Source organism: Gossypium hirsutum, chromosome A03 (genome assembly GCF_007990345.1).
Source record: "Gossypium hirsutum isolate 1008001.06 chromosome A03, Gossypium_hirsutum_v2.1, whole genome shotgun sequence".
NCBI lineage: Eukaryota > Viridiplantae > Streptophyta > Magnoliopsida > Malvales > Malvaceae > Gossypium > Gossypium hirsutum.
The window spans coordinates 53,287,256-53,295,735 of NC_053426.1; positions in this window are offsets into that span (position 1 = coordinate 53,287,256).

An 8,480-nucleotide genomic window follows, 5' to 3' on the forward strand; every position below is an offset into this window, starting at 1 on the left:
CTAAAATTTAATTTTGTACCCAAATTTCGTGTAGTTTACCCCAAAATCTAAAGGTAAATCTCAAATCATGATTGAAAATAATAAATATTGGAACACCATGTAATCGTAAGATCTCAAAGATATATAATTCAACTAATCTCTTGAGTGAATAATCCTTTATGATAGGAATAAAGTGCATACATTTCGTTAATCTATCAATAATAACCCAAGTAAGATATTCTTTTTCGGAGTTAGCAATAATCCCAATACAAAAACCACCGTGACTCGTTCCCATCTTTACTTTAGAATCATTATGGGCTGCAATAAACTCGACGGAACCTGATGCATTGCTTTCACTTGTTGACATAGCAAACATTTAGTAACAAATTCAGATATTTCTTGCTTCATACCTAGCCGCCAATATATTTGCTTCAAATCATTATACATTTTCGTACAACTAGGTTTATCAAATAGGTACTGCTGTGAGCTTCACTCAAAATATCCCGTTTCAATATTGTATCATTCGGAACACACAAATGACCCTTGAAATACAATTCACTATCATCATCGATATTGAACTTTGTCGTCTGACCATTTTTAATCAAGTCATGCTTCAATTTAAACTCGGAATTGGTTTTTTTGTAACTCAAAATTTCCCTAAAGAATAGTAGATCTAACTCTCAATTCAATCAGAATAAGACCGCCACATTCCAAAGTCAATCGAGTTTTCAATGCTTTTAGGGCAAATAAAGACTTCCAGCTCAAAGCATCTACAACTCGCAGTCTTTCAATAATTCGAGCCACTTACGCAATCTCAGATTTAATTCTTTTCGAGTCATCAAATATTTTAGGCTTTTATGATCAGTTTAAATATGACATTTTTCACTGTATAGGTAATGCCGCCAAAATTTTAAAGCAAACACAATTGTAGCGAACTCAAAGTCATGTGTCAGATAATTTCTTTTTGCATTTTCAGCTGATGAGAGGTATAAGCTATCACTTTGCCATCCTGCATCCATTCAATGAGGCATTACTGTAAACTGAAAATTCTTCTTTTGATTTAAGTTGAGTTAACACTGGATCTTCGGTTAACGTCTTTTTCAACTAATCAAAGCTTCGTTGACATTTATCAATCTAGAAAAATTGAACATCTTTCTATATTAGTTTTGTTAATGACAAAGCTATCATAAAATGTGACAGCCCTAATTTGACCCTAATCAAAAAGTGGTTTCGGGACCATAAAACTGAGTCATAAAAATAATTAAATGCTATATTCTGTGCTTATTATATGTGAAGGTGTATGTATGAAAATTTCATGCTTTAATATTGCTATTTGTGAGTGAAATTATTTAAAAAGGACTTATTGGAAAAATTGTGAAAATATGATAGGTTAATTTAGTAGTGGCCAATTAATTAATGATGTATATTAGTGGGTTTGCATGTCAAATTCCCCACTTTAATAGTAGTGGCCGGCCATGATAATGATGATAAGCAATATGTATTATGAAATAATATTATAAAATGGAAATGGCTTAATTTATGGAATAAAAAATGAGTAAATTAAAAAGATATTAGAAAAACAAAGGATAAACAAAAAGACTTGTATCATCTTCTTCCTTAGGAGCCGAATGGTAGAGAAAGAAAAGGAGGAAATAGCATTTGGTCACTTTGAGCTTGAAATAAGGTATGTAATTCATGATAGTTTTTGAAATTGTTGCATATATTAGCTAGTTACTAAGTCCCTTAGTTAGCCCATGTCAAAATTTTGAATTTGTTGGTAACATGGGTATTCGGCTAAGGAATGTGTTCAAGGAAATGGTTGTTGTTTCATGTTATTTTGGATGAAAATTGGTAGATAGGTGAAGTAGAGTCTAACAAATGAGCATATATGTGCATTAGTTGCTAAAGGGGAAAAATCGGCTAACATGTTGTGTACTATGGCCGAATATGAGCTAGGTTAATATTGAGTAATGTATGTGTTTTGAATTGATGGAATGGGTGGATGCTTTAAATGTGTTATGAACAATTATATGTTAAATTAAGGTTTGCTAAATTAGCTATTATGGTGAAATGCAAATGTTAATATTTAGTTGCTAGTGTTTATATGTGTGTTAGCCGAATTTGAACTTGAATAATGATTTGAGCACAATGTGTTGTATTGAGATTATGCTTAAGTGAAATTATAGATATATATGATGAAATTGATTGGTGATATACATGTTTAAATAATATGTATGCAAAGAATGTGTGAAAGAGTGAATTGGTAATAATCTGCTTAGGACAGCAGCAGTAACGTGAATTTGGAAAATCACCATAAATTGTGGGAGTTGAGTTAGAAGCTGAATAAATTATGTAATTAAAGCTTGATGAGTCTAGTTTCTTATAAAAGAAACTGTAAAAGTAAAATAATTTCCGATAATGAGATATTTGAAGTAATGCGGGACAGAGTCAAAATGACTTCTAGATCCCCTGTTCTGTTTTTATAAAATCATTATAAAATGTATAAAAATGGTCGTATAATAAAATTTATATTCTTAGTCTCCTTAATGATTCTAGTTTCAAATGAAATAAATGAGAACACGTTTTGAATTCTGTACAATGAGAAATTTATTTTGTAGTGAAGAGTGGTCAGATTAGTCAAATAGTGAAACAAGGGAAAATTTAGGAAAAATCTGGTATTGATTGGCTAAACTAAAAATAATTAAAATTTTATGGATAAAAGATAAATGAATTTATTTTCAAATAAAATTTACGGATATTGATTTGGAGTTTTGTAGCTCCAGTTATAAATAATTTAGTGACTGTTGTTCAGGAAGTTAGCTTATAGTGAAATTGTGATTATTTTGTAAACATTGATAAAAAAATTTGCTAATGAATTGCTTATTGATTTCTTATAAGCTTACCATAATCTATATATGTGAAAGTCGAATATATATGTATTATATTCTGAAAGTAATACTTGAATAGTCGAATAATGACTAGTTTAAAATTTGTTGAATTAAAGCTCAAGAGCGTAGGGGGACAATTTCGGATAAGGGAAAAGAGAAAGTAATCGAGTAGCCATTTCGCAACCGTTCAAGTATATCCGAGGTAAGTTTTGAATAGTCACCTTTAGTATATACTAGATGATGCCTTGATACATGTAAATTGGATGGATTGGGATCTTTTGGTTTTACTTGAATTAAGTAGTATGATAAATAACCTATTTATATGTATTATAAATGAATGGTCACTATAGGGTAAGTTTGAATGGTGAAATGGACATGTGAGATTTATCTATGATGTTTGAATCGTAATGTAAATGATAGTGTTCATATAGAGCTTAATTCTGAATGTGGAAATGACTACTAATGTGATATGTTGGATGAGGTATTATTATACAATTAAACATGCATGATATTTGAGAATTATATCCGGACTAAAAGCCTGCAGGCTATATGCGGGAATTATATCCGGACTTAAAGTCCGTAGGCTATATGCAAGAATTATATCCGGACTTAAAGTCCGTAAGCTATATGCGAGAATTATATCCGAACTTAAAGTCCGCAGGCTATATGCAGGAATTATATCCGGACTTAAGATCCGTAGGCTACGTGCTGGGAATATATCCGGGCTTAAAGTTCCGAAGGCTTTGTGCTAGTGACTGGACTCGGGTTTTAAACCTAGCAGGCTTAACACCAGTGATTTAAGTAAAATTATGAATTTGAAGGTTCGAGTTAAACTACTAGTGATTATGTATGATATCTCATGATAGCCAGGTACGTATCATATACTCACATGTGAATTGATTTTTAAGGTGATTTATTAGTATCAAGGAACGATATATGCGTGTGAACGATTACCATATCTACGACTAATAGCATGATTTATTCGGTCAATGTCTGACATTATATGAAAGTCTGTGACTTAAAAAAAGAAATTGTATGAGCTATGAAGTAAAGTAAAGTACATGCTGAAATTTCTTTGTGTATTCATGGATTTATACACATATACTCGGCCAAGTGATAACTAATTAGAATATTATTTTTTTGATACTAAATGCTCGTTTAAATGACAAGTTTTAATTGTTTGTATTTTCTTAAAGCTTACTAAGCATAGAAATGCTTACTCTGTTGCCCTTAATTCTCTGTTTTATAGATCTTGTTCGTTAGCTTCGGTCTCGGGAATCCCAAAGTTGAAGTCATCCACACTATCTTAACCCATTCGGTACTCTAGTAGTTGAACTTTAATAATGGCATGTATAGGCTTGACTTTTTGTTGTTAAATAAGTATCTTTTTGATGATGTATATATGTATAGCCATGCGAAAATGGCTTGTTAAGTTACTATATGTGTTCCACATAATTAATGTGAATGTGTGGTTGATATTCGATTAATGTTTTCCATGTTTTGATGTGAATTAAACTTAAGAATGAATCAATGTACTTATTAACTTGAGATGACTCTTTTGTATGTGGTATATATAAAAAAAATAAAAAAAATAAATACAAGTTGGAATTCGGTTCTATAAGTATGCCAACGGGAATTATCGGAATAAAGTTAAATGAAATTTCGTGCTTGTTTGGTATTACTGCTTAACTCTCCGGCGGCGGGTACGGGTTAGGGGTGTTACATAAAAAATCTGTAACAGCTCAATTTTGAGTCTAGTCAGAATAGTGGTTTCGGGACCACAAATCGGACATAGAAAAATGTGTTTTTATTATATTTTTATTGTTTAATTTTTTATGGAATTATTTTTTAAAAATTTTGTTAAAAAATTTTGACGTTTAGGCACTCAATTTAGTCAAAAGGACTAAATTGTAAAAAGTGCAAAAGTTGAGTTCTATATGCTAGAGGTTCCCAATTGTTATGAATCTTTAAATTGAAGGTCCTTAAATGGTAATTATTCCATTGGATAATTTTTTGGACAAAAATGGACATGAAATAGGTGAAATAGAATATTTTTAAGTTAGGGGCATTTTGGTTATTTAGTAATTAAAATGAATTAAAAACAAAATTAAAAGCCAATTTTTGTCCATCTTCAACCCCATGGACGAAATTTACAAGGAGAAACCATTGCTAGGGTTTTTCAAGCTTCGAAGCTCGATTGTACGTCCGTTCTAGCCCCGTTTTTAATGGTTTTCATGTTTTTGAAATCCTTATAACAAGATCTATCTATTTCTACCACTAATTTGAGATATGGTTAAAGTCTATGGTTTTGAAACATGATGAATATGTGTGTATTTTTGTGTTTAATGGTAGAAAATACATGTTAATGGTTAGAGAAACGACTTTTACTAAGTGATTTTCGGTAAAAATGCCTAAAAGGACTAATTTGTAAAAGTTACAAAATATGTCATAAAAGTGTGATTTAATGAAAATGTGGGTTGCTATAAGTATGAAAGAGGTTCAACTATGCATGGGTAGTAAAGAAATTGAACACACTTTATTTTACGAGCCTAGGGGAAAAAGTGTAAATATGACAAAGTTCAGGGGCAAAAATGTAATTTTACCATAATATGATTTTTGGGTCACAATGAATAATGTGACTAATAAGTGAGCTAAATGTGTTTTAAGATCAAGAAAAGAAAGATTCGGGCCTAGAATAAGGGAAAAATAGGTATTGGACGGTTAGGTCTTTTTCACCATTTTTGGTATCAAGGTAAGTTTGTGTGTAAATAATTCAACATTATGTTATTATGTATTTAAATGCTTTAATATTGCTACTTCAAAATCCTGGTTGAACCTTAGGAATAGCTAGGATACAAATGTCATGACATTAGGGTTATATGAGATCCAATGTAAGGCCACGTCTGGGACATGGCATTGGTATTGATGTGAGATCTCATGTAAGACCATATTTGGGATATGGCATTGGCATCGATATGTGGTTTTGTGTAAGACCATGTCTAGGACATGGCATCAATATGAGACATCGTGTAAGACCATAGCTGGGTTATCGGCATCGATATGTGTGATCCCATGTAAGACCATATCTGGGATATGGCGTTGGCATCTTACTATGTGTACGAGTTTTCCCGAGTATCGTTTAGTATTCCAAGTGGTTCAACGGGTAATTCAAGGATTATGTTAAAGATATGAAAAGGTATGATCATGTTGAAAAGGTACACGTATGTACGAAAAATTCATGAGTAATGAAATCGATGTATATTGGACATTTGGTAAGAATGTAAATGAGTAAGTCATGCCTATGAGAATGATTTTGTGATGACCTTGTGACTATAGGTCTATACTTATGATGTATAAACATGTGGTAAATTTGATTGATGATCATGTGTGAAACTTTTAGGCCAAATTAAATTGAGACATGATATGTTTACCCCTTTACCTTGTGGCCCAATGAATATGAAAGGAGGAACGGATTGGCATAAATGCCTATTTAAAAATGATTATGAAAGAGTAAAATTAGCATTAAAACAATTTTGGACAATAGTAGTAGTATAACTTTGAAAAATCACCAAAAATTTTGGAAATTGAATTAGAGGTTGAATAAAATATGAAATTAAAGTTTATTGAGTCTAGTTTTTCACAGAATAAATAATGTGAGCAATGAAATTGCAAATTATGAGATATAGTAAATTTAGTGAGACAATATCAGAAGGATTTTGGGTTCCCCTGTTCTAACTTTGGAAAATCATTAAAAATTGTATAAAAATACTTAGGGGTTTAAATTTATATGTTTAAATTCTTAATGAGTCTATTTTCAAGAGAAACAAATGCAAACATCATCCGAATCCCGTACTAAGAGATAATTAATTTTTAGAGAAGAAAGGTTGAAACTGTCAAATAGCAGAACAAAGATGAATTTGAAGAATTAACTGTACTTATTGGCTAATCCATAAATTTTAAGGAAACTGAGGCTTAGGCATATAAGCCTTATAGTTAATTATGACCGAATGGTAGCACAAGATAAGTGGCGGTGCAGTGGCCAGCAGCATGTTGGGGAAGTTAGAGGGCTAGGGTTCGAGTGGTTTCATGCGCAAAAGGGAATTCAATTTTGCTGCTCAACACAAGGGAGGATTGCCATTCGGTGGAAACAATTTTAATGCAATTCAAATTGGAATTGTTGGCTAAAATCAAAGTTACAGTATATATATGTGTGTATATGATAGTGATAAAATTGGATAAATTGAAGGGAATTTAGCTTGATGAGTTTAAGTCAATTGGGGGGTGTAGGTTTGCATTTTATTTATTTATTTATTTAGTATATATATGTGTGTCGTATGGGAAAGTAAGGGCATTTGTTGTTTTGTGTGCTTCAGTCGCATATTCTTGGGGGAAATTTCTTCTAACCTCTTGACTCTTTTGTTTAATTTTTTTAGCAAATACTTGAGTAATGTCAAACCCGTCACCTATTCTTTTCTTTAAGCCAAACTCTTGACATTTTCTTCCCTATTTTAATCGAATCAACCTCTTCCCTCTTTAACTTAGCCGATTACTTCTTTTTCATTTCTTGTTAGAAAGCGATCTCGTGATCGGTAAGTGAATTAGATCTTCTTCAGCTTTTGTTAAATATTTCTAAGTTCTTTCATTTCTACACTCTTAAAAGTCGATTTTTCTTTATCCTTTCCAATACCATTACTTTCGTTAACCTATGGTTTCTCCATTTATTTCTCTTTCTCCCTCTCATTCAAGAGTGTGATCGCTGACTGAGTATTAGTGGATGGAAAAAGAGGGTTCTAGCAGAGAGGTTGGGATAGAGGCTCCCAAGTTTAAACGACGTAAGGTGTCAGCCGTTAAAGACTTTTCGCCTGGATCCAGAAGGGGGACTATGTCAGATTTTGAGTTACGTAGGCAGATCGTAGCCGATCAATCTAGTCAAGGCAGGTATAGGTTGTTCTTCGGTAAGTAGTGGATTTATTTTGAATTAATGGGATGTGACTAATGGAGTATAATGTTGAATATAAGTTCAGGCGATTATGAATACTTAGTACTCCAGGTGATAAGGTGTGTACTTCTACCCTATGATAGCTTGATATAAAGCCGAAGGTGTGTACATACACTGTACACACGTTAGATCGAAAAATCCCAAAATGCCGAAAAGCCAAAAGTTTGGCTACGATAGTCTTGCGAGTGCGCGAAAACTCGTAAGGGGGCAATCGATACGTTGACAGAGGCCCTATAAGTGATCTCATGGATCTGGGCCGTACTTAGGCCATCTGGGCAGGAATGGGCTAAATGGGCCCGAAGGGCCGTGGGCCCAAAATAAACAAATTGTTGATTTGATAATAAGTGATGAACTAGTCATGTTGGTTACATGGCTTGGAATTGATTCGGGCCAGATAGGCCATATGAATGTGATTTGGGCCTAATGGGCCATATGAATGAGATTGGGCCTAGTGGGCCATATACATGTATGTAGACTTGTTTGGGCTTTGTAAGGGGTTTTGGGCCTAGTATATGATCACTGCTTAAACAGACATAGAACTTAATTAATTAATTAAGTGTGACCATGGACAAGTCATAAGGTTAAGGTCTGGCAACGAGTATATGCTTGTCTAG